This window comes from Schistocerca gregaria, chromosome X (genome assembly GCF_023897955.1).
Source record: "Schistocerca gregaria isolate iqSchGreg1 chromosome X, iqSchGreg1.2, whole genome shotgun sequence".
NCBI lineage: Eukaryota > Metazoa > Arthropoda > Insecta > Orthoptera > Acrididae > Schistocerca > Schistocerca gregaria.
The window spans coordinates 18402569-18427906 of NC_064931.1; positions in this window are offsets into that span (position 1 = coordinate 18402569).

The window sequence follows — 25338 nt, forward strand, 5'->3', positions numbered from 1 at the left end:
TCATAGTTACTCGTCCCAATTGCTCACCCAGTCTGCCATTTTTTCTTACTGCGGCCAGTCTGCCAGAAGCGATATGTCACTAGTTGTGTATCATAAAAGAGTCATCGTTACTCCTCCCAGGGGTTATTCGAGATATCTTAATCGAAACCCTAGTAACGAGGCATTGGCTACCTTAAGAGAGTCATAGTTACTCGTCCCAATTGCTCACCCAGTCCCACATTCTTTCTTACTGCGACCAGTCAGCCAGAAGCGATATGTCACTAGTTGTGTATCATAAAAGAGTGATCGTTACTCCTCCCAGGGGTTATTCGAGATATCTTAATCGAAACCCTAGTAACGAGGCATTGGCTACCTTAAGAGAGTCATAGTTACTCGTCCCAATAGCTCACCCAGTCCAACATTTTTTCTTACTGCAGCCAGTCTGCCAGAAGCGATATGTCACTAGTTGTGTATCATAAAAGAGTCATCGTTACTCCTCCCAGGGGTTATTCGAGATATCTTAATCGAAACCCTAGTAACGAGGCATTGGCTACCTTAAGAGAGTCATAGTTACTCGTCCCAATTGCTCACCCAGTACAACATTTTTTCTTACTGCGGCCAGTCTGCCAGAAGCGATATGTCACTAGTTGTGTATCATAAAAGAGTGATCGTTTCTCCTCCCAGGGGTTATTCGAGATATCTTAATCGAAACCCTAGTAACGAGGCATTGGCTACCTTATGAGAGTCATAGTTACTCGTCCCAATTGCTCACCCAGTCTGCCATTTTCTCTTACTGCGACCAGTCTGCCAGAAGCGATATGTCACAAGTTGTGTATCATAAAAGCGTGATCGTTACTCCTCCCAGGGGTTATTCGAGATATCTTAATCGAAACACTAGTAACAAGGCATTGGCTACCTTAAGAGAGTCATAGTTACTCGTCCCAATTGCTCACCCAGTCTGCCATTTTTTCTTACTGCGGCCAGTCTGCCAGAAGCGATATGTCACTAGTTGTGTATCATAAAAGAGTCATCGTTACTCCTCCCAGGGGTTATTCGAGATATCTTAATCGAAACGCTAGTAACGAGGCATTGGCTACCTTAAGAGAGTCATAGTTACTCGTCCAAATTGCTCACCCAGTCCCACATTCTTTCTTACTGCGACCAGTCAGCCAGAAGCGATATGTCACTAGTTGTGTATCATAAAAGAGTGATCGTTACTCCTCCCAGGGGTTATTCGAGATATCTTAATCGAAACCCTAGTAACGAGGCATTGGCTGCCTTAAGAGAGTCATAGTTACTCGTCCCAATTGCTCACCCAGTCCAACATTTTTTCTTACTGCGACCAGTCTGCCAGAAGCGATATATCACTAGTTGTGTGTCATAAAAGAGTGATCGTTACTCCTCCCAAGGGTTATTCGAGATATCTTAATCGAAACCCTAGTAACGAGGCATTGGCTACCTTAAGAGAGTCATAGTTACTCGTCCCAATAGCTCACCGAGTCCAACATTTTTTCTTACTGCAGCCAGTCTGCCAGAAGCGATATGTCACTAGTTGTGTATCATAAAAGAGTCATCGTTACTCCTCCGAATGGTTATTCGAGATATCTTAATCGAAACCCTAGTAACGAGGCATTTTCTACCTTAAGAGAGTCATAGTTACGCGTCCCAATTGCTCACCCAGTACAACATTTTTTCTTACTGTGGCCAGTCTGCCAGAAGCGATATGTCACTAGTTGTGTATCATAAAAGAGTGATCCTTTCTCCTCCCACGGGTTATTCGAGATATCTTAATCGAAACCCTAGTAACGAGGCATTGGCTACCTTAAGAGAGTCATATTTACTCGTCCCAATTGCTCATCGAGTCTGATATTTTTTCTTACTGCGGCCAGTCTGCCAGAAGCGATATGTCACTAGATGTGTATCATAAAAGAGTCATCGTTTCTGCTCCCAGGGGTTATTCGAGATATCTTAATCGAAACCCTAGTAACGAGGCATTGGCTTCTTTAAGAGAGTCATAGTTACTCGTCCCAATTGCTCACGCAGTCTGCCATTTTTTTTTACTGTGGCAAGTCTGCCAGAAGCGATATGTCACTAGTTGTGTATCATAAAAGAGTCATCGTTACTCCTCCCAGGGGTTATTCGAGATATCTTAATCGAAACCCTAGTAACGAGGCATTGGCTACCTTAAGAGAGTCATAGTTACTCGTCCCAATTGCTCACACAGTCCAACATTTTTTCTTACTGCAGCGAGTCTGCCAGAAGCGATATGTCACTAGTTGTGTATCATAAAAGAGTCATCGTTACTCTTCCCAGGGGTTATTCCAGATATCTTAATCGAATCCCTAGTAACGAGGCATTGGCTACCTTATGAGAGTCATAGTTACTCGTCCCACTTGCTCACCCAGGCCAACATTTTTTCTTACTGCGACCAGTCTGCCAGAAGCGATATGTCACTAGTTGTGTATCATAAAAGCGTGATCGTTACTCCTCCCAGGGGTTATTCGAGATATCTTAATCGAAAACCTAGTATTAAGGCATTGGCTACCTTAAGAGAGTCATAGTTACTCGTCCCAATTGCTCACCCAGTCTGCCATTTTTTCTTACTGCGGCCAGTCTGCCAGAAGCGATATGTCACTAGTTGTGTATCATAAAAGAGTCATCGTTACTCCTGCCAGGGGTTATTCGAGATATCTTAATCGAAACCATAGTAAAGAGGCATTGGCTACCTTAAGAGAGTCATAGTTACTCGTCCCAATTGATCACCCAGTCCCACATTCTTTCTTACTGCGACCAGTCAGCCAGAAGCGATAAGTCACTAGTTGTGTAACTTAAAAGAGTGATCGATACTCCTCCCAGGGGTTATTCGAGATATCTTAATCGAAACCCTAGTAACGAGGCATTGGCTACCTTAAGAGATTCATAGTTACTCGTACCAATTGCTCACCCAGTCTGCCATTTTTACTTACTGCGGCCAGTCTGCCAGAAGCGATATGTCACTAGTTGTGTATCATAAAAGAGTCATCGTTTCTCCTCCCAGGTGTTATTCGAGATATCTTAATCGAAACCCTAGTAACGAGGCATTGGCTACCTTAAGAGAGTCATAGTTACTCGTCCCAATAGCTCACCCAGTACAACATTTTTTCTTACTGCGACCAGTCTGCCAGAAGCGATATGTCACTAGTTGTGTATCATAAAAGAGTCATCGTTACTCCTCCCAGGGGTTATTCGAGATATCTTAATCGAAACCCTAGTAACGAGGCATTGGCTACCTGAAGAGAGTCATAGTTACTCGTCCCAATAGCTCACCCAGTCCAACATTTTTTCTTACTGTAGCCAGTCTGCCAGAAGCGATATGTCACTAGTTGTGTATCATAAAAGAGTCATCGTTACTCCTCCCAGCGGTTATTCGAGATATCTTAATCGAAACAACAGTAACGAGGCATTGGCTACCTTAAGAGAGTCATAGTTACTTGTCCCAATTTCTACACCCAGTCTGACATTTTTTCTTACTTTTGCCAGTCTGCCAGAAGCGATATGTCACTAGGTGTGTATCATAAAAGAGTAATCGTTTCTCCTCCCAGGGGTTATTCGAGATATCTTAATCGAAACCCTAGTAACGAGGCATTGGCTACCTTAAGAGAGTCATAGTTACTCGTCCCAATTGCTCACCCAGTCCCACATTCTTTTATACTGCGACCAGTCAGCCAGAAGCGATATATCACTAGTTGTGTATCATAAAAGAGTGATCGTTACTCCTCCCAGGGGTTATTCGAGATATCTTAATCGAAACCCTAGTAAAGAGGCATTGGCTGCCTTAAGAGAGTCATAGTTACTCGTCCCAATTGCTCACCCAGTCCAACATTTTTTCTTACTGCGACCAGTCTGCCAGAAGCGATATGTCACTAGTTGTGTATCATAAAAGAGTCATCGTTACTCCTCCGAGGGGTTATTCGAGATATCTTAATCGAAACCCTAGTAACGAGGCATTGGCTACCTTAAGAGAGTCATAGTTACTCGTCCCAATTGCTCACCCAGTATAACATTTTTTCTTACTGCGGCCAGTCTGCCAGAAGCGATATGTCACTAGTTGTGTATCATAAAAGAGTGATCGTTACTCCTCCCAGGTGTTATTCGAGATATCTTAATCGAAACCCTAGTAACGAGGCATTGGCTACCTTAAGAGAGTCATAGTTACTCGTCCCAATTGCTCACCGAGTCTGACATTTTTTCTTACTGCGGCCAGTCTGCCAGAAGCGATATGTCACTAGTTGTGTATCATAAAAGAGTGATCGTTTCTCCTCCCGGGGTTATTCGAGATATCTTAATCGAAACAGTAGTAACGAGGCATTAGCTACCTTAAGAGAATCATAGTTACTCGTCCAAATTGCTCACCCAGTCTGCCATTTTTTCATACTGTGGCAAGTCTGCCAGAAGCGATATGTCACTAGTTGTGTATCATAAAAGAGTCATCGTTACTCCTCCCAGGGGTTATTACAGATATCTTAATCGAAACCCTAGTAACGAGGCATTGGCTACCTTAAGAGAGTCATAGTTACTCGTCCCAATTGCTCACACAGTCCAACATTTTTTCTTACTGCAGCCAGTCTGCCAGAAGCGATATGTCACTAGTTGTGTATCATAAAAGAGTCATCGTTACTCCTCCCAGGGGTTATTCGAGATATCTTAATCGAAACCCTAGTAACGAGGCATTGGCTACCTTAAGAGAGTCATAGTTACTCGTCCCAATTGCTCACCCAGTACAACATTTTTTCTTACTGCGGCCAGTCTGCCAGAAGCGATATGTCACTAGTTGTGTATCATAAAAGAGTCATCGTTACTCCTCCGAGGGTTTATTCGAGATATCTTAATCGAAACCCTAGTAACGAGGCATTGGCTACCTTAAGAGAGTCATAGTTACTCGTCCCAATTGCTCACCCAGTACAACATTTTTTCTTACTGCGACCAGTCAGCCAGAAGCGATATGTCACTAGTTGTGTATCATAAAAGAGTGATCGTTACTCCTCCCAGGGGTTATTCGAGATATCTTAATCGAAACCCTAGTAACGAGGCATTGGCTACCTTAAGAGAGTCATAGTTACTCGTCCCAATTGCTCACCCAGTACAACATTTTTTCTTACTGCGACCAGTCAGCCAGAAGCGATATGTCACTAGTTGTGTATCATAAAAGAGTGATCGTTACTCCTCCCAGGGGTTATTCGAGATATCTTAATCGAAACCCTAGTAACGAGGCATTGGCTACCTTAAGAGAGTCATAGTTACTCGTCCCAATTGCTCACCCAGTACAACATTTTTTCTTACTGCGGCCAGTCTGCCAGAAGCGATATGTCACTAGTTGTGTATCATAAAAGAGTGATCGTTACTCCTCCCAGGGGTTATTCGAGATATCTTAATCGAAACCCTCGTAACGAGGCATTGGCTACCTTAAGAGAGTCATAGTTACTCGTCCCAAATGCTCACCGAGTCTGATATTTTTTCTTACTGCGGGCAGTCTCCCAGGAGCGATATGTCACTAGTTGTGTATCATAAAAGAGTGATCGTTTCTCCTCCCAGGGGTTATTCGAGATATCTTAATCGAAACCCTAGTAACAAGGCATTGGCTACCTTAAGAGAGTCATAGTTACTCGTCCCAATTGCTCACCCAGTCTGCCATTTTTTCTTACTGCGACCAGTCTGCCAGAAGCGATATGTCACTAGTTGTGTATCATAAAAGCGTGATCGTTACTCCTCCCAGGGTTTATTCGAGATATCTTAATCGAAACCCTAGTAACAAGGCATTGGCTACCTTAAGAGAGTCATAGTTACTCGTCCCAATTGCTCACCCAGTCTGCCATTTTTTCTTACTGCGGCCAGTCTGCCAGAAGCGATATTTCACTAGTTGTGTATCATAAAAGAGTCATCGTTACTCCTCCCAGGGGTTATTCGAGATATCTTAATCGAAACCCTAGTAACGAGGCATTGGCTACCTTAAGAGAGTCATAGTTACTCGTCCCAATTGCTCACCCAGTACAACATTTTTTCTTACTGCGGCCAGTCTGCCAGAAGCGATATGTCACTAGGTGTGTATCATAAAAGAGTAATCGTTTCTCCTCCCAGGGGTTATTCGAGATATCTTAATCGAAACCCTAGTAACGAGGCATTGGCTACCTTAAGAGAGTCATAGTTACTCGTCCCAATTGCTCACCCAGTCCCACATTCTTTCTTACTGCGACCAGTCAGCCAGAAGCGATATGTCACTAGTTGTGTATCATAAAAGAGTGATCGTTACTCCTCCCAGGGGTTATTCGAGATATCTTAATCGAAACCCTAGTAACGAGGCATTGGCTGCCTTAAGAGAGTCATAGTTACTCGTCCCAATTGCTCACCCAGTCCAACATTTTTTCTTACTGCGACCAGTCTGCCAGAAGCGATATGTCACTAGTTGTGTATCATAAAAGAGTCATCGTTACTCCTCCGAGGGGTTATTCGAGATATCTTAATCGAAACCCTAGTAACGAGGCATTGGCTACCTTAAGAGAGTCATAGTTACTCGTCCCAATTGCTCACCCAGTATAACATTTTTTCTTACTGCGGCCAGTCTGCCAGAAGCGATATGTCACTAGTTGTGTATCATAAAAGAGTGATCGTTACTCCTCCCAGGGGTTATTCGAGATATCTTAATCGAAACCCTAGTAACGAGGCATTGGCTACATTAAGAGAGTCATAGTTACTCGTCCCAATTGCTCACCCAGGCCAACATTTTTTCTTACTGCGGCCAGTCTGCCAGAGGCGATATGTCACTAGTTGTGTATCATAAAAGAGTGATCGTTTCTCCTCCCGGGGTTATTCGAGATATCTTAATCGAAACAGTAGTAACGAGGCATTAGCTACCTTAAGAGAATCATAGTTACTCGTCCAAATTGCTCACCCAGTCTGCCATTTTTTCTTACTGTGGCAAGTCTGCCAGAAGCGATATGTCACTAGTTGTGTATCATAAATGAGTCATCGTTACTCCTCCCAGGGGTTATTACAGATATCTTAATCGAAACCCTAGTAACGAGGCATTGGCTACCTTAAGAGAGTCATAGTTACTCGTCCCAATTGCTCACACAGTCCAACATTTTTTCTTACTGCAGCCAGTCTGCCAGAAGCGATATGTCACTAGTTGTGTATCATAAAAGAGTCATCGTTACTCCTCCCAGGGGTTATTCGAGATATCTTAATCGAAACCCTAGTAACGAGGCATTGGCTACCTTAAGAGAGTCATAGTTACTCGTCCCAATTGCTCACCCAGTACAACATTTTTTCTTACTGCGGCCAGTCTGCCAGAAGCGATATGTCACTAGTTGTGTATCATAAAAGAGTCATCGTTACTCCTCCGAGGGGTTATTCGAGATATCTTAATCGAAACCCTAGTAACGAGGCATTGGCTACCTTAAGAGAGTCATAGTTACTCGTCCCAATTGCTCACCCAGTACAACATTTTTTCTTACTGCGACCAGTCAGCCAGAAGCGATATATCACTAGTTGTGTATCATAAAAGAGTGATCGTTACTCCTCCCAGGTGTTATTCGAGATATCTTAATCGAAACCCTAGTAACGAGGCATTGGCTACCTTAAGAGAGTCATAGTTACTCGTCCCAATTGCTCACCCAGTACAACATTTTTTCTTACTGCGACCAGTCAGCCAGAAGCGATATGTCACTAGTTGTGTATCATAAAAGAGTGATCGTTACTCCTCCCAGGGGTTATTCGAGATATCTTAATCGAAACCCTAGTAACGAGGCATTGGCTACCTTAAGAGAGTCATAGTTACTCGTCCCAATTGCTCACCCAGTACAACATTTTTTCTTACTGCGGCCAGTCTGCCAGAAGCGATATGTCACTAGTTGTGTATCATAAAAGAGTGATCGTTACTCCTCCCAGGGGTTATTCGAGATATCTTAATCGAAACCCTCGTAACGAGGCATTGGCTACCTTAAGAGAGTCATAGTTACTCGTCCCAAATGCTCACCGAGTCTGATATTTTTTCTTACTGCGGGCAGTCTCCCAGGAGCGATATGTCACTAGTTGTGTATCATAAAAGAGTGATCGTTTCTCCTCCCAGGGGTTATTCGAGATATCTTAATCGAAACCCTAGTAACAAGGCATTGGCTACCTTAAGAGAGTCATAGTTACTCGTCCCAATTGCTCACCCAGTCTGCCATTTTTTCTTACTGCGACCAGTCTGCCAGAAGCGATATGTCACTAGTTGTGTATCATAAAAGCGTGATCGTTACTCCTCCCAGGGTTTATTCGAGATATCTTAATCGAAACCCTAGTAACAAGGCATTGGCTACCTTAAGAGAGTCATAGTTACTCGTCCCAATTGCTCACCCAGTCTGCCATTTTTTCTTACTGCGGCCAGTCTGCCAGAAGCGATATTTCACTAGTTGTGTATCATAAAAGAGTCATCGTTACTCCTCCCAGGGGTTATTCGAGATATCTTAATCGAAACCCTAGTAACGAGGCATTGGCTACCTTAAGAGAGTCATAGTTACTCGTCCCAATTGCTCACCCAGTACAACATTTTTTCTTACTGCGGCCAGTCTGCCAGAAGCGATATGTCACTAGTTGTGTAACATAAAATAGTGATCGTTACTCCTCCCAGGGGTTATTCGAGATATCTTAATCGAAACCCTAGTAACGAGGCATTGGCTACCTTAAGAGAGTCATAGGTACTCGTCCCAATTGCTCACCGAGTCTGACATTTTTTCTTACTGCGGCCAGTCTGCCAGAAGCGATATGTCACTAGTTGTGTATCATAAAAGAGTGATCGTTTCTCCTCCCAGGGGTTATTCGAGATATCTTAATCGAAACCCTAGTAACGAGGCATTGGCTACCTTAAGAGAATCATAGTTACTCGTCCCAATTGCTCACCCAGTCTGCCATTTTTTCTTACTGTGGCAAGTCTGCCAGAAGCGATATGTCACTAGTTGTGTATCATAAAAGAGTCATCGTTACTCCTCCCAGGGTTTATTCCAGATATCTTAATCGAAACCCTAGTAACGAGGCATTGGCTACCTTAAGAGAGTCATAGTTACTCGTCCCAATTGCTCACACAGTCAAACATTTTTTCTTACTGCAGCCAGTCTGCCAGAAGCGATATGTCACTAGTTGTGTATCATAACAGACCCGTCGTTACTCCTCCGAGGGGTTATTCGAGATATCTTAATCGAATCCCTAGTAACGAGGCATTGGCTACCTTAAGAGAGTCATAGTTACTTGTCCCAATTGCTCACCCAGTCCACCATTTTTTCTTACTGCGACCAGTCTGCCAGAAGCGATATGTCACTAGTTGTGTATCATAAGAGCGTGATCGTTACTCCTCCCAGGGTTTATTCGAGATATCTTAATCGAAACCCTAGTAACAAGGCATTGGCTACTTTAAGAGGGTCATAGTTACTCGTCCCAATTGCTCACCCAGTCTGCCATTTTTTCTTACTGCGGCCAGTCTGCCAGAAGCGATATATCACTAGTTGTGTATCATAAAAGAGTCATCGTTACTCCTCCCAGGGGTTATTCGAGATATCTTAATCGAAACCCTAGTAACGAGGCATTGGCTACCTTAAGAGAGTCATAGTTACTCGTCCCAATTGCTCACCCAGTCCCACATTCTTTCTTACTGCGACCAGTCAGCCAGAAGCGATATGTCACTAGTTGTGTATCATATAAGAGTGATCGTTACTCCTCCCAGGGGTTATTCGAGATATCTTAATCGAAACCCTAGTAACGAGGCATTGGCTGCCTTAAGAGAGTCATAGTTACTCGTCCCAATTGCTCACCCAGTCCAACATTTTTTCTTACTGCGACCAGTCTGCCAGAAGCGATATTTCACTAGTTGTGTATCATAAAAGAGTGATCGTTACTCCTCCCAGGGGTTATTCGAGATATCTTAATCGAAACCCTAGTAACGAGGCATTGGCTACCTTACGAGAGTCATAGTTACTCGTCCCAATAGCTCACCGAGTCCAACAATTTTTCTTACTGCAGCCAGTCTGCCAGAAGCGATATGTCACTAGTTGTGTATCATAAAAGAGTCATCGTTACTCCTCCGAGGGGTTATTCGAGATATCTTAATCGAAACCCTAGTAACGAGGCATTTTCTACCTTAAGAGAGTCATAGTTACGCGTCCCAATTGCTCACCCAGTACAACATTTTTTCTTACTGTGGCCAGTCTGCCAGAAGCGATATGTCACTAGTTGTGTATCATAAAAGAGTGATCCTTTCTCCTCCCACGGGTTATTCGAGATATCTTAATCGAAACCCTAGTAACGAGGCATTGGCTACCTTAAGAGAGTCATATTTACTCGTCCCAATTGCTCACCGAGTCTGATATTTTTTCTCACTGCGGCCAGTCTGCCAGAAGCGATATGTCACTAGTTGTGTATCATAAAAGAGTCATCGTTTCTCCTCCCAGGGGTTATTCGAGATATCTTAATCGAAAACCTAGTAACGAGGCATTGGCTTCTTTAAGAGAGTCATAGTTACTCGTCCCAATTGCTCACCCAGTCTGCCATTTTTTTTTACTGTGGCAAGTCTGCCAGAAGCGATATGTCACTAGTTGTGTATCATAAAAGAGTCATCGTTACTCCTCCCAGGGGTTATTCGAGATATCTTAATCGAATCCCTAGTAACGAGGCATTGGCAACCTTAAGAGAGTCATAGTTACTCGTCCCAATTGCTCACCCAGGCCAACATTTTTTCTTACTGCGACCAGTCTGCCAGAAGCGATATGTCACTAGTTGTGTATCATTAAAGCGTGATCGTTACTCCTCCCAGGGGTTATTCGAGATATCTTAATCGAAACCCTAGTAACAAGGCATTGGCTACCTTAAGAGAGTCATATTTACTCGTCCCAATTGCTCACCCAGTCTGCCATTTTTTCTTACTGCGGCCAGTCTGCCAGAAGCGATATGTCACTAGTTGTGTATCATAAAAGAGTCATCGTTACTCCTGCCAGGGATTATTCGAGATATCTTAATCGAAACCCTAGTAAAGAGGCATTGGCTACCTTAAGAGAGTCATAGTTACTCGTCCCAATTGCTCACCCAGTCCAACATTTTTCCTTACTGCGGCCAGTCTGCCAGAAGCGATATGTCACTAGTTGTGTAACTTAAAAGAGTGATCGATACTCCTCCCGGGGGTTATTCGAGATATCTTAATCGAATCCCTAGTAACGAGGCATTGGCTACCTTAAGAGATTCATAGTTACTCGTCCCAATTGCTCACCCAGTCTGCCATTTTTACTTACTGCGGCCAGTCTGCCAGAAGCGATATGTAACTAGTTGTGTATCATAAAAGAGTCATCGTTTCTCCTCCCAGGTGTTATTCGAGATATCTTAATCGAAACCCTAGTAACGAGGCATTGGCTACCTTAAGAGAGTCATAGTTAGTCGTCCCAATAGCTCACCCAGTCCAACATTTTTTCTTACTGCGACCTGTGCCAGAAGCGATATGTCACTAGTTGTGTATCATAAAAGAGTCATCGTTACTCCTCCCAGGGGTTATTACAGATATCTTAATCGAAACCCTAGTAACGAGGCATTGGCTACCTTAAGAGAGTCATAGTTACTCGTCCCAATTGCTCACACAGTCCAACATTTTTTCTTACTGCAGCCAGTCTGCCAGAAGCGATATGTCACTAGTTGTGTATCATAAAAGAGTCATCGTTACTCCTCCCAGGGGTTATTCGAGATATCTTAATCGAAACCCTAGTAACGAGGCATTGGCTACCTTAAGAGAGTCATAGTTACTCGTCCCAATTGCTCACCCAGTACAACATTTTTTCTTACTGCGGCCAGTCTGCCAGAAGCGATATGTCACTAGTTGTGTATCATAAAAGAGTCATCGTTACTCCTCCGAGGGTTTATTCGAGATATCTTAATCGAAACCCTAGTAACGAGGCATTGGCTACCTTAAGAGAGTCATAGTTACTCGTCCCAATTGCTCACCCAGTACAACATTTTTTCTTACTGCGACCAGTCAGCCAGAAGCGATATGTCACTAGTTGTGTATCATAAAAGAGTGATCGTTACTCCTCCCAGGGGTTATTCGAGATATCTTAATCGAAACCCTAGTAACGAGGCATTGGCTACCTTAAGAGAGTCATAGTTACTCGTCCCAATTGCTCACCCAGTACAACATTTTTTCTTACTGCGACCAGTCAGCCAGAAGCGATATGTCACTAGTTGTGTATCATAAAAGAGTGATCGTTACTCCTCCCAGGGGTTATTCGAGATATCTTAATCGAAACCCTAGTAACGAGGCATTGGCTACCTTAAGAGAGTCATAGTTACTCGTCCCAATTGCTCACCCAGTACAACATTTTTTCTTACTGCGGCCAGTCTGCCAGAAGCGATATGTCACTAGTTGTGTATCATAAAAGAGTGATCGTTACTCCTCCCAGGGGTTATTCGAGATATCTTAATCGAAACCCTCGTAACGAGGCATTGGCTACCTTAAGAGAGTCATAGTTACTCGTCCCAAATGCTCACCGAGTCTGATATTTTTTCTTACTGCGGGCAGTCTCCCAGGAGCGATATGTCACTAGTTGTGTATCATAAAAGAGTGATCGTTTCTCCTCCCAGGGGTTATTCGAGATATCTTAATCGAAACCCTAGTAACAAGGCATTGGCTACCTTAAGAGAGTCATAGTTACTCGTCCCAATTGCTCACCCAGTCTGCCATTTTTTCTTACTGTGACCAGTCTGCCAGAAGCGATATGTCACTAGTTGTGTATCATAAAAGCGTGATCGTTACTCCTCCCAGGGTTTATTCGAGATATCTTAATCGAAACCCTAGTAACAAGGCATTGGCTACCTTAAGAGAGTCATAGTTACTCGTCCCAATTGCTCACCCAGTCTGCCATTTTTTCTTACTGCGGCCAGTCTGCCAGAAGCGATATTTCACTAGTTGTGTATCATAAAAGAGTCATCGTTACTCCTCCCAGGGGTTATTCGAGATATCTTAATCGAAACCCTAGTAACGAGGCATTGGCTACCTTAAGAGAGTCATAGTTACTCGTCCCAATTGCTCACCCAGTACAACATTTTTTCTTACTGCGGCCAGTCTGCCAGAAGCGATATGTCACTAGGTGTGTATCATAAAAGAGTAATCGTTTCTCCTCCCAGGGGTTATTCGAGATATCTTAATCGAAACCCTAGTAACGAGGCATTGGCTACCTTAAGAGAGTCATAGTTACTCGTCCCAATTGCTCACCCAGTCCCACATTCTTTCTTACTGCGACCAGTCAGCCAGAAGCGATATGTCACTAGTTGTGTATCATAAAAGAGTGATCGTTACTCCTCCCAGGGGTTATTCGAGATATCTTAATCGAAACCCTAGTAACGAGGCATTGGCTGCCTTAAGAGAGTCATAGTTACTCGTCCCAATTGCTCACCCAGTCCAACATTTTTTCTTACTGCGACCAGTCTGCCAGAAGCGATATGTCACTAGTTGTGTATCATAAAAGAGTCATCGTTACTCCTCCGAGGGGTTATTCGAGATATCTTAATCGAAACCCTAGTAACGAGGCATTGGCTACCTTAAGAGAGTCATAGTTACTCGTCCCAATTGCTCACCCAGTATAACATTTTTTCTTACTGCGGCCAGTCTGCCAGAAGCGATATGTCACTAGTTGTGTATCATAAAAGAGTGATCGTTACTCCTCCCAGGGGTTATTCGAGATATCTTAATCGAAACCCTCGTAACGAGGCATTGGCTACATTAAGAGAGTCATAGTTACTCGTCCCAATTGCTCACCCAGGCCAACATTTTTTCTTACTGCGGCCAGTCTGCCAGAAGCGATATGTCACTAGTTGTGTATCATAAAAGAGTGATCGTTTCTCCTCCCGGGGTTATTCGAGATATCTTAATCGAAACAGTAGTAACGAGGCATTAGCTACCTTAAGAGAATCATAGTTACTCGTCCAAATTGCTCACCCAGTCTGCCATTTTTTCTTACTGTGGCAAGTCTGCCAGAAGCGATATGTCACTAGTTGTGTATCATAAATGAGTCATCGTTACTCCTCCCAGGGGTTATTACAGATATCTTAATCGAAACCCTAGTAACGAGGCATTGGCTACCTTAAGAGAGTCATAGTTACTCGTCCCAATTGCTCACACAGTCCAACATTTTTTCTTACTGCAGCCAGTCTGCCAGAAGCGATATGTCACTAGTTGTGTATCATAAAAGAGTCATCGTTACTCCTCCCAGGGGTTATTCGAGATATCTTAATCGAAACCCTAGTAACGAGGCATTGGCTACCTTAAGAGAGTCATAGTTACTCGTCCCAATTGCTCACCCAGTACAACATTTTTTCTTACTGCGGCCAGTCTGCCAGAAGCGATATGTCACTAGTTGTGTATCATAAAACAGTCATCGTTACTCCTCCGAGGGGTTATTCGAGATATCTTAATCGAAACCCTAGTAACGAGGCATTGGCTACCTTAAGAGAGTCATAGTTACTCGTCCCAATTGCTCACCCAGTACAACATTTTTTCTTACTGCGACCAGTCAGCCAGAAGCGATATGTCACTAGTTGTGTATCATAAAAGAGTGATCGTTACTCCTCCCAGGGGTTATTCGAGATATCTTAATCGAAACCCTAGTAACGAGGCATTGGCTACCTTAAGAGAGTCATAGTTACTCGTCCCAATTGCTCACCCAGTACAACATTTTTTCTTACTGCGACCAGTCAGCCAGAAGCGATATGTCACTAGTTGTGTATCATAAAAGAGTGATCGTTACTCCTCCCAGGGGTTATTCGAGATATCTTAATCGAAACCCTAGTAACGAGGCATTGGCTACCTTAAGAGAGTCATAGTTACTCGTCCCAATTGCTCACCCAGTACAACATTTTTTCTTACTGCGACCAGTCTGCCAGAAGCGATATGTCACTAGTTGTGTATCATAAAAGAGTGATCGTTACTCCTCCCAGGGGTTATTCGAGATATCTTAATCGAAACCCTCGTAACGAGGCATTGGCTACCTTAAGAGAGTCATAGTTACTCGTCCCAAATGCTCACCGAGTCTGATATTTTTTCTTACTGCGGGCAGTCTCCCAGGAGCGATATGTCACTAGTTGTGTATCATAAAAGAGTGATCGTTTCTCCTCCCAGGGGTTATTCGAGATATCTTAATCGAAACCCTAGTAACAAGGCATTGGCTACCTTAAGAGAGTCATAGTTACTCGTCCCAATTGCTCACCCAGTCTGCCATTTTTTCTTACTGCGACCAGTCTGCCAGAAGCGATATGTCACTAGTTGTGTATCATAAAAGCGTGATCGTTACTCCTCCCAGGGTTTATTCGAGATATCTTAATCGAAACCCTAGTAACAAGGCATTGGCTACCTTAAGAGAGTCATAGTTACTCGTCCCAATTGCTCACCCAGTCTGCCATTTTTTCTTACTGCGGCCAGTCTGCCAGAAGCGATATTTCACTAGTTGTGTATCATAAAAGAGTCATCGTTACTCCTCCCAGGGGTTATTCGAGATATCTTAATCGAAACCCTAGTAACGAGGCATTGGCTACCTTAAGAGAGTCATAGTTACTCGTCCCAATTGCTCACCCAGTACAACATTTTTTCTTACTGCGGCCAGTCTGCCAGAAGCGATATGTCACTAGTTGTGTAACATAAAATAGTGATCGTTACTCCTCCCAGGGGTTATTCGAGATATCTTAATCGAAACCCTAGTAACGAGGCATTGGCTACCTTAAGAGAGTCATAGGTACTCGTCCCAATTGCTCACCGAGTCTGACATTTTTTCTTACTGCGGCCAGTCTGCCAGAAGCGATATGTCACTAGTTGTGTATCATAAAAGAGTGATCGTTTCTCCTCCCAGGGGTTATTCGAGATATCTTAATCGAAACCCTAGTAACGAGGCATTGGCTACCTTAAGAGAATCATAGTTACTCGTCCCAATTGCTCACCCAGTCTGCCATTTTTTCTTACTGTGGCAAGTCTGCCAGAAGCGATATGTCACTAGTTGTGTATCATAAAAGAGTCATCGTTACTCCTCCCAGGGTTTATTCCAGATATCTTAATCGAAACCCTAGTAACGAGGCATTGGCTACCTTAAGAGAGTCATAGTTACTCGTCCCAATTGCTCACACAGTCAAACATTTTTTCTTACTGCAGCCAGTCTGCCAGAAGCGATATGTCACTAGTTGTGTATCATAACAGACCCGTCGTTACTCCTCCGAGGGGTTATTCGAGATATCTTAATCGAATCCCTAGTAACGAGGCATTGGCTACCTTAAGAGAGTCATAGTTACTTGTCCCAATTGCTCACCCAGTCCACCATTTTTTCTTACTGCGACCAGTCAGCCAGAAGCGATATGTCACTAGTTGTGTATCATATAAGAGTGATCGTTACTCCTCCCAGGGGTTATTCGAGATATCTTAATCGAAACCCTAGTAACGAGGCATTGGCTGCCTTAAGAGAGTCATAGTTACTCGTCCCAATTGCTCACCCAGTCCAACATTTTTTCTTACTGCGACCAGTCTGCCAGAAGCGATATTTCACTAGTTGTGTATCATAAAAGAGTGATCGTTACTCCTCCCAGGGGTTATTCGAGATATCTTAATCGAAACCCTAGTAACGAGGCATTGGCTACCTTACGAGAGTCATAGTTACTCGTCCCAATAGCTCACCGAGTCCAACAATTTTTCTTACTGCAGCCAGTCTGCCAGAAGCGATATGTCACTAGTTGTGTATCATAAAAGAGTCATCGTTACTCCTCCGAGGGGTTATTCGAGATATCTTAATCGAAACCCTAGTAACGAGGCATTTTCTACCTTAAGAGAGTCATAGTTACGCGTCCCAATTGCTCACCCAGTACAACATTTTTTCTTACTGTGGCCAGTCTGCCAGAAGCGATATGTCACTAGTTGTGTATCATAAAAGAGTGATCCTTTCTCCTCCCACGGGTTATTCGAGATATCTTAATCGAAACCCTAGTAACGAGGCATTGGCTACCTTAAGAGAGTCATATTTACTCGTCCCAATTGCTCACCGAGTCTGATATTTTTTCTCACTGCGGCCAGTCTGCCAGAAGCAATATGTCACTAGTTGTGTATCATAAAAGAGTCATCGTTTCTCCTCCCAGGGGTTATTCGAGATATCTTAATCGAAAACCTAGTAACGAGGCATTGGCTTCTTTAAGAGAGTCATAGTTACTCGTCCCAATTGCTCACCCAGTCTGCCATTTTTTTTTACTGTGGCAAGTCTGCCAGAAGCGATATGTCACTAGTTGTGTATCATAAAAGAGTCATCGTTACTCCTCCCAGGGGTTATTCGAGATATCTTAATCGAATCCCTAGTAACGAGGCATTGGCAACCTTAAGAGAGTCATAGTTACTCGTCCCAATTGCTCACCCAGGCCAACATTTTTTCTTACTGCGACCAGTCTGCCAGAAGCGATATGTCACTAGTTGTGTATCATTAAAGCGTGATCGTTACTCCTCCCAGGGGTTATTCGAGATATCTTAATCGAAACCCTAGTAACAAGGCATTGGCTACCTTAAGAGAGTCATATTTACTCGTCCCAATTGCTCACCCAGTCTGCCATTTTTTCTTACTGCGGCCAGTCTGCCAGAAGCGATATGTCACTAGTTGTGTATCATAAAAGAGTCATCGTTACTCCTGCCAGGGATTATTCGAGATATCTTAATCGAAACCCTAGTAAAGAGGCATTGGCTACCTTAAGAGAGTCATAGTTACTCGTCCCAATTGCTCACCCAGTCCAACATTTTTCCTTACTGCGGCCAGTCTGCCAGAAGCGATATGTCACTAGTTGTGTAACTTAAAAGAGTGATCGATACTCCTCCCGGGGGTTATTCGAGATATCTTAATCGAATCCCTAGTAACGAGGCATTGGCTACCTTAAGAGATTCATAGTTACTCGTCCCAATTGCTCACCCAGTCTGCCATTTTTACTTACTGCGGCCAGTCTGCCAGAAGCGATATGTAACTAGTTGTGTATCATAAAAGAGTCATCGTTTCTCCTCCCAGGTGTTATTCGAGATATCTTAATCGAAACCCTAGTAACGAGGCATTGGCTACCTTAAGAGAGTCATAGTTAGTCGTCCCAATAGCTCACCCAGTCCAACATTTTTTCTTACTGCGACCTGTCTGCCAGAAGCGATATGTCACTAGTTGTGTATCATAAAAGAGTCATCGTTACTCCTCCCAGGGGTTATTACAGATATCTTAATCGAAACCCTAGTAACGAGGCATTGGCTACCTTAAGAGAGTCATAGTTACTCGTCCCAATTGCTCACACAGTCCAACATTTTTTCTTACTGCAGCCAGTCTGCCAGAAGCGATATGTCACTAGTTGTGTATCATAAAAGAGTCATCGTTACTCCTCCCAGGGGTTATTCGAGATATCTTAATCGAAACCCTAGTAACGAGGCATTGGCTACCTTAAGAGAGTCATAGTTACTCGTCCCAATTGCTCACCCAGTACAACATTTTTTCTTACTGCGGCCAGTCTGCCAGAAGCGATATGTCACTAGTTGTGTATCATAAAAGAGTCATCGTTACTCCTCCGAGGGTTTATTCGAGATATCTTAATCGAAACCCTAGTAACGAGGCATTGGCTACCTTAAGAGAGTCATAGTTACTCGTCCCAATTGCTCACCCAGTACAACATTTTTTCTTACTGCGACCAGTCAGCCAGAAGCGATATGTCACTAGTTGTGTATCATAAAAGAGTGATCGTTACTCCTCCCAGGGGTTATTCGAGATATCTTAATCGAAACCCTAGTAACGAGGCATTGGCTACCTTAAGAGAGTCATAGTTACTCGTCCCAATTGCTCACCCAGTACAACATTTTTTCTTACTGCGACCAGTCAGCCAGAAGCGATATGTCACTAGTTGTGTATCATAAAAGAGTGATCGTTACTCCTCCCAGGGGTTATTCGAGATATCTTAATCGAAACCCTAGTAACGAGGCATTGGCTACCTTAAGAGAGTCATAGTTACTCGTCCCAATTGCTCACCCAGTACAACATTTTTTCTTACTGCGGCCAGTCTGCCAGAAGCGATATGTCACTAGTTGTGTATCATAAAAGAGTGATCGTTACTCCTCCCAGGGGTTATTCGAGATATCTTAATCGAAACCCTCGTAACGAGGCATTGGCTACCTTAAGAGAGTCATAGTTACTCGTCCCAAATGCTCACCGAGTCTGATATTTTTTCTTACTGCGGGCAGTCTCCCAGGAGCGATATGTCACTAGTTGTGTATCATAAAAGAGTGATCGTTTCTCCTCCCAGGGGTTATTCGAGATATCTTAATCGAAACCCTAGTAACAAGGCATTGGCTACCTTAAGAGAGTCATAGTTACTCGTCCCAATTGCTCACCCAGTCTGCCATTTTTTCTTACTGCGACCAGTCTGCCAGAAGCGATATGTCACTAGTTGTGTATCATAAAAGCGTGATCGTTACTCCTCCCAGGGTTTATTCGAGATATCTTAATCGAAACCCTAGTAACAAGGCATTGGCTACCTTAAGAGAGTCATAGTTACTCGTCCCAATTGCTCACCCAGTCTGCCATTTTTTCTTACTGCGGCCAGTCTGCCAGAAGCGATATTTCACTAGTTGTGTATCATAAAAGAGTCATCGTTACTCCTCCCAGGGGTTATTCGAGATATCTTAATCGAAACCCTAGTAACGAGGCATTGGCTACCTTAAGAGAGTCATAGTTACTCGTCCCAATTGCTCACCCAGTACAACATTTTTTCTTACTGCGGCCAGTCTGCCAGAAGCGATATGTCACTAGGTGTGTATCATAAAAGAGTAATCGTTTCTCCTCCCAGGGGTTATTCGAGATATCTTAATCGAAACCCTAGTAACGAGGCATTGGCTACCTTAAGAGAGTCATAGTTACTCGTCCCAATTGCTCACCCAGTCCCACATTCTTTCTTACTGCGACCAGTCAGCCAGAAGCGATATGTCACTAGTTGTGTATCATAAAAGAGTGATCGTTACTCCTCCCAGGGGTTATTCGAGATATCTTAATCGAAACCCTAGTAACGAGGCATTGGCTGCCTTAAGAGAGTCATAGTTACTCGTCCCAATTGCTCACCCAGTCCAACATTTTTTCTTACTGCGACCAGTCTGCCAGAAGCGATATGTCACTAGTTGTGTATCATAAAAGAGTCATCGTTACTCCTCCGAGGGGTTATTCGAGATATCTTAATCGAAACCCTAGTAACGAGGCATTGGCTACCTTAAGAGAGTCATAGTTACTCGTCCCAATTGCTCACCCAGTATAACATTTTTTCTTACTGCGGCCAGTCTGCCAGAAGCGATATGTCACTAGTTGTGTATCATAAAAGAGTGATCGTTACTCCTCCCAGGGGTTATTCGAGATATCTTAATCGAAACCCTAGTAACGAGGCATTGGCTACATTAAGAGAGTCATAGTTACTCGTCCCAATTGCTCACCCAGGCCAACATTTTTTCTTACTGCGGCCAGTCTGCCAGAAGCGATATGTCACTAGTTGTGTATCATAAAAGAGTGATCGTTTCTCCTCCCGGGGTTATTCGAGATATCTTAATCGAAACAGTAGTAACGAGGCATTAGCTACCTTAAGAGAATCATAGTTACTCGTCCAAATTGCTCACCCAGTCTGCCATTTTTTCTTACTGTGGCAAGTCTGCCAGAAGCGATATGTCACTAGTTGTGTATCATAAATGAGTCATCGTTACTCCTCCCAGGGGTTATTACAGATATCTTAATCGAAACCCTAGTAACGAGGCATTGGCTACCTTAAGAGAGTCATAGTTACTCGTCCCAATTGCTCACACAGTCCAACATTTTTTCTTACTGCAGCCAGTCTGCCAGAAGCGATATGTCACTAGTTGTGTATCATAAAAGAGTCATCGTTACTCCTCCCAGGGGTTATTCGAGATATCTTAATCGAAACCCTAGTAACGAGGCATTGGCTACCTTAAGAGAGTCATAGTTACTCGTCCCAATTGCTCACCCAGTACAACATTTTTTCTTACTGCGGCCAGTCTGCCAGAAGCGATATGTCACTAGTTGTGTATCATAAAAGAGTCATCGTTACTCCTCCGAGGGGTTATTCGAGATATCTTAATCGAAACCCTAGTAACGAGGCATTGGCTACCTTAAGAGAGTCATAGTTACTCGTCCCAATTGCTCACCCAGTACAACATTTTTTCTTACTGCGACCAGTCAGCCAGAAGCGATATGTCACTAGTTGTGTATCATAAAAGAGTGATCGTTACTCCTCCCAGGGGTTATTCGAGATATCTTAATCGAAACCCTAGTAACGAGGCATTGGCTACCTTAAGAGAGTCATAGTTACTCGTCCCAATTGCTCACCCAGTACAACATTTTTTCTTACTGCGACCAGTCAGCCAGAAGCGATATGTCACTAGTTGTGTATCATAAAAGAGTGATCGTTACTCCTCCCAGGGGTTATTCGAGATATCTTAATCGAAACCCTAGTAACGAGGCATTGGCTACCTTAAGAGAGTCATAGTTACTCGTCCCAATTGCTCACCCAGTACAACATTTTTTCTTACTGCGGCCAGTCTGCCAGAAGCGATATGTCACTAGTTGTGTATCATAAAAGAGTGATCGTTACTCCTCCCAGGGGTTATTCGAGATATCTTAATCGAAACCCTCGTAACGAGGCATTGGCTACCTTAAGAGAGTCATAGTTACTCGTCCCAAATGCTCACCGAGTCTGATATTTTTTCTTACTGCGGGCAGTCTCCCAGGAGCGATATGTCACTAGTTGTGTATCATAAAAGAGTGATCGTTTCTCCTCCCAGGGGTTATTCGAGATATCTTAATCGAAACCCTAGTAACAAGGCATTGGCTACCTTAAGAGAGTCATAGTTACTCGTCCCAATTGCTCACCCAGTCTGCCATTTTTTCTTACTGCGACCAGTCTGCCAGAAGCGATATGTCACTAGTTGTGTATCATAAAAGCGTGATCGTTACTCCTCCCAGGGTTTATTCGAGATATCTTAATCGAAACCCTAGTAACAAGGCATTGGCTACCTTAAGAGAGTCATAGTTACTCGTCCCAATTGCTCACCCAGTACAACATTTTTTCTTACTGCGGCCAGTCTGCCAGAAGCGATATGTCACTAGTTGTGTATCATAAAAGAGTGATCGTTTCTCCTCCCAGGGGTTATTCGAGATATCTTAATCGAAACCCTAGTAACGAGGCATTGGCTACCTTAAGAGAGTCATAGTTACTCGTCCCAATTGCTCACACAGTCCAACATTTTTTCTTACTGCAGCCAGTCTGCCAGAAGCGATATGTCACTAGTTGTGTATCATAAAAGAGTCATCGTTACTCCTCCCAGGGGTTATTCGAGATATCTTAATCGAAACCCTAGTAACGAGGCATTGGCTACCTTAAGAGAGTCATAGTTACTCGTCCCAATTGCTCACACAGTCCAACATTTTTTCTTACTGCAGCCAGTCTGCCAGAAGCGATATGTCACTAGTTGTGTATCATAAAAGAGTCATCGTTACTCCTCCCAGGGGTTATTCGAGATATCTTAATCGAAACCCTAGTAACGAGGCATTGGCTACCTTAAGAGAGTCATAGTTACTCGTCCCAATTGCTCACCCAGTACAACATTTTTTCTTACTGCGGCCAGTCTGCCAGAAGCGATATGTCACTAGTTGTGTATCATAAAAGAGTGATCGTTTCTCCTCCCAGGGGTTATTCGAGATATCTTAATCGAAACCCTAGTAACGAGGCATTGGCTACCTTAAGAGAGTCATAGTTACTCGTCCCAATTGCTCACACAGTCCAACATTTTTTCTTACTGCAGCCAGTCTGCCAGAAGCGATATGTCACTAGTTGTGTATCATAAAAGAGTCATCGTTACTCCTCCCAGGGGTTATTCGAGATATCTTAATCGAAACCCTAGTAACGAGGCATTGGCTACCTTAAGAGAGTCATAGTTACTCGTCCCAATTGCTCACCCAGTACAACATTTTTTCTTACTGCGGCCAGTCTGCCAGAAGCGATATGTCACTAGTTGTGTATCATAAAAGAGTCATCGTTACTCCTCCGAGGGGTTATTCGAGATATCTTAATCGAAACCCTAGTAACGAGGCATTGGCTACCTTAAGAGAGTCATAGTTACTCGTCCCAATTGCTCACCCAGTACAACATTTTTTCTTACTGCGACCAGTCAGCCAGAAGCGATATGTCACTAGTTGTGTATCATAAAAGAGTGATCGTTACTCCTCCCAGGGGTTATTCGAGATATCTTAATCGAAACCCTAGTAACGAGGCATTGGCTACCTTAAGAGAGTCATAGTTACTCGTCCCAATTGCTCACCCAGTACAACATTTTTTCTTACTGCGACCAGTCAGCCAGAAGCGATATGTCACTAGTTGTGTATCATAAAAGAGTGATCGTTACTCCTCCCAGGGGTTATTCGAGATATCTTAATCGAAACCCTAGTAACGAGGCATTGGCTACCTTAAGAGAGTCATAGTTACTCGTCCCAAATGCTCACCGAGTCTGATATTTTTTCTTACTGCGGGCAGTCTCCCAGGAGCGATATGTCACTAGTTGTGTATCATAAAAGAGTGATCGTTTCTCCTCCCAGGGGTTATTCGAGATATCTTAATCGAAACCCTAGTAACAAGGCATTGGCTACCTTAAGAGAGTCATAGTTACTCGTCCCAATTGCTCACCCAGTCTGCCATTTTTTCTTACTGCGACCAGTCTGCCAGAAGCGATATGTCACTAGTTGTGTATCATAAAAGCGTGATCGTTACTCCTCCCAGGGTTTATTCGAGATATCTTAATCGAAACCCTAGTAACAAGGCATTGGCTACCTTAAGAGAGTCATAGTTACTCGTCCCAATTGCTCACCCAGTACAACATTTTTTCTTACTGCGGCCAGTCTGCCAGAAGCGATATGTCACTAGTTGTGTATCATAAAAGAGTGATCGTTTCTCCTCCCAGGGGTTATTCGAGATATCTTAATCGAAACCCTAGTAACGAGGCATTGGCTACCTTAAGAGAGTCATAGTTACTCGTCCCAATTGCTCACACAGTCCAACATTTTTTCTTACTGCAGCCAGTCTGCCAGAAGCGATATGTCACTAGTTGTGTATCATAAAAGAGTCATCGTTACTCCTCCCAGGGGTTATTCGAGATATCTTAATCGAAACCCTAGTAACGAGGCATTGGCTACCTTAAGAGAGTCATAGTTACTCGTCCCAATTGCTCACCCAGTACAACATTTTTTCTTACTGCGGCCAGTCTGCCAGAAGCGATATGTCACTAGTTGTGTATCATAAAAGAGTCATCGTTACTCCTCCGAGGGGTTATTCGAGATATCTTAATCGAAACCCTAGTAACGAGGCATTGGCTACCTTAAGAGAGTCATAGTTACTCGTCCCAATTGCTCACCCAGTACAACATTTTTTCTTACTGCGACCAGTCAGCCAGAAGCGATATGTCACTAGTTGTGTATCATAAAAGAGTGATCGTTACTCCTCCCAGGGGTTATTCGAGATATCTTAATCGAAACCCTAGTAACGAGGCATTGGCTACCTTAAGAGAGTCATAGTTACTCGTCCCAATTGCTCACCCAGTACAACATTTTTTCTTACTGCGACCAGTCAGCCAGAAGCGATATGTCACTAGTTGTGTATCATAAAAGAGTGATCGTTACTCCTCCCAGGGGTTATTCGAGATATCTTAATCGAAACCCTAGTAACGAGGCATTGGCTACCTTAAGAGAGTCATAGTTACTCGTCCCAATTGCTCACCCAGTACAACATTTTTTCTTACTGCGGCCAGTCTGCCAGAAGCGATATGTCACTAGTTGTGTATCATCAAAGAGTGATCGTTACTCCTCCCAGGGGTTATTCGAGATATCTTAATCGAAACCCTCGTAACGAGGCATTGGCTACCTTAAGAGAGTCATAGTTACTCGTCCCAAATGCTCACCGAGTCTGATATTTTTTCTTACTGCGGGCAGTCTCCCAGGAGCGATATGTCACTAGTTGTGTATCATAAAAGAGTGATCGTTTCTCCTCCCAGGGGTTATTCGAGATATCTTAATCGAAACCCTAGTAACAAGGCATTGGCTACCTTAAGAGAGTCATAGTTACTCGTCCCAATTGCTCACCCAGTCTGCCATTTTTTCTTACTGCGACCAGTCTGCCAGAAGCGATATGTCACTAGTTGTGTATCATAAAAGCGTGATCGTTACTCCTCCCAGGGTTTATTCGAGATATCTTAATCGAAACCCTAGTAACAAGGCATTGGCTACCTTAAGAGAGTCA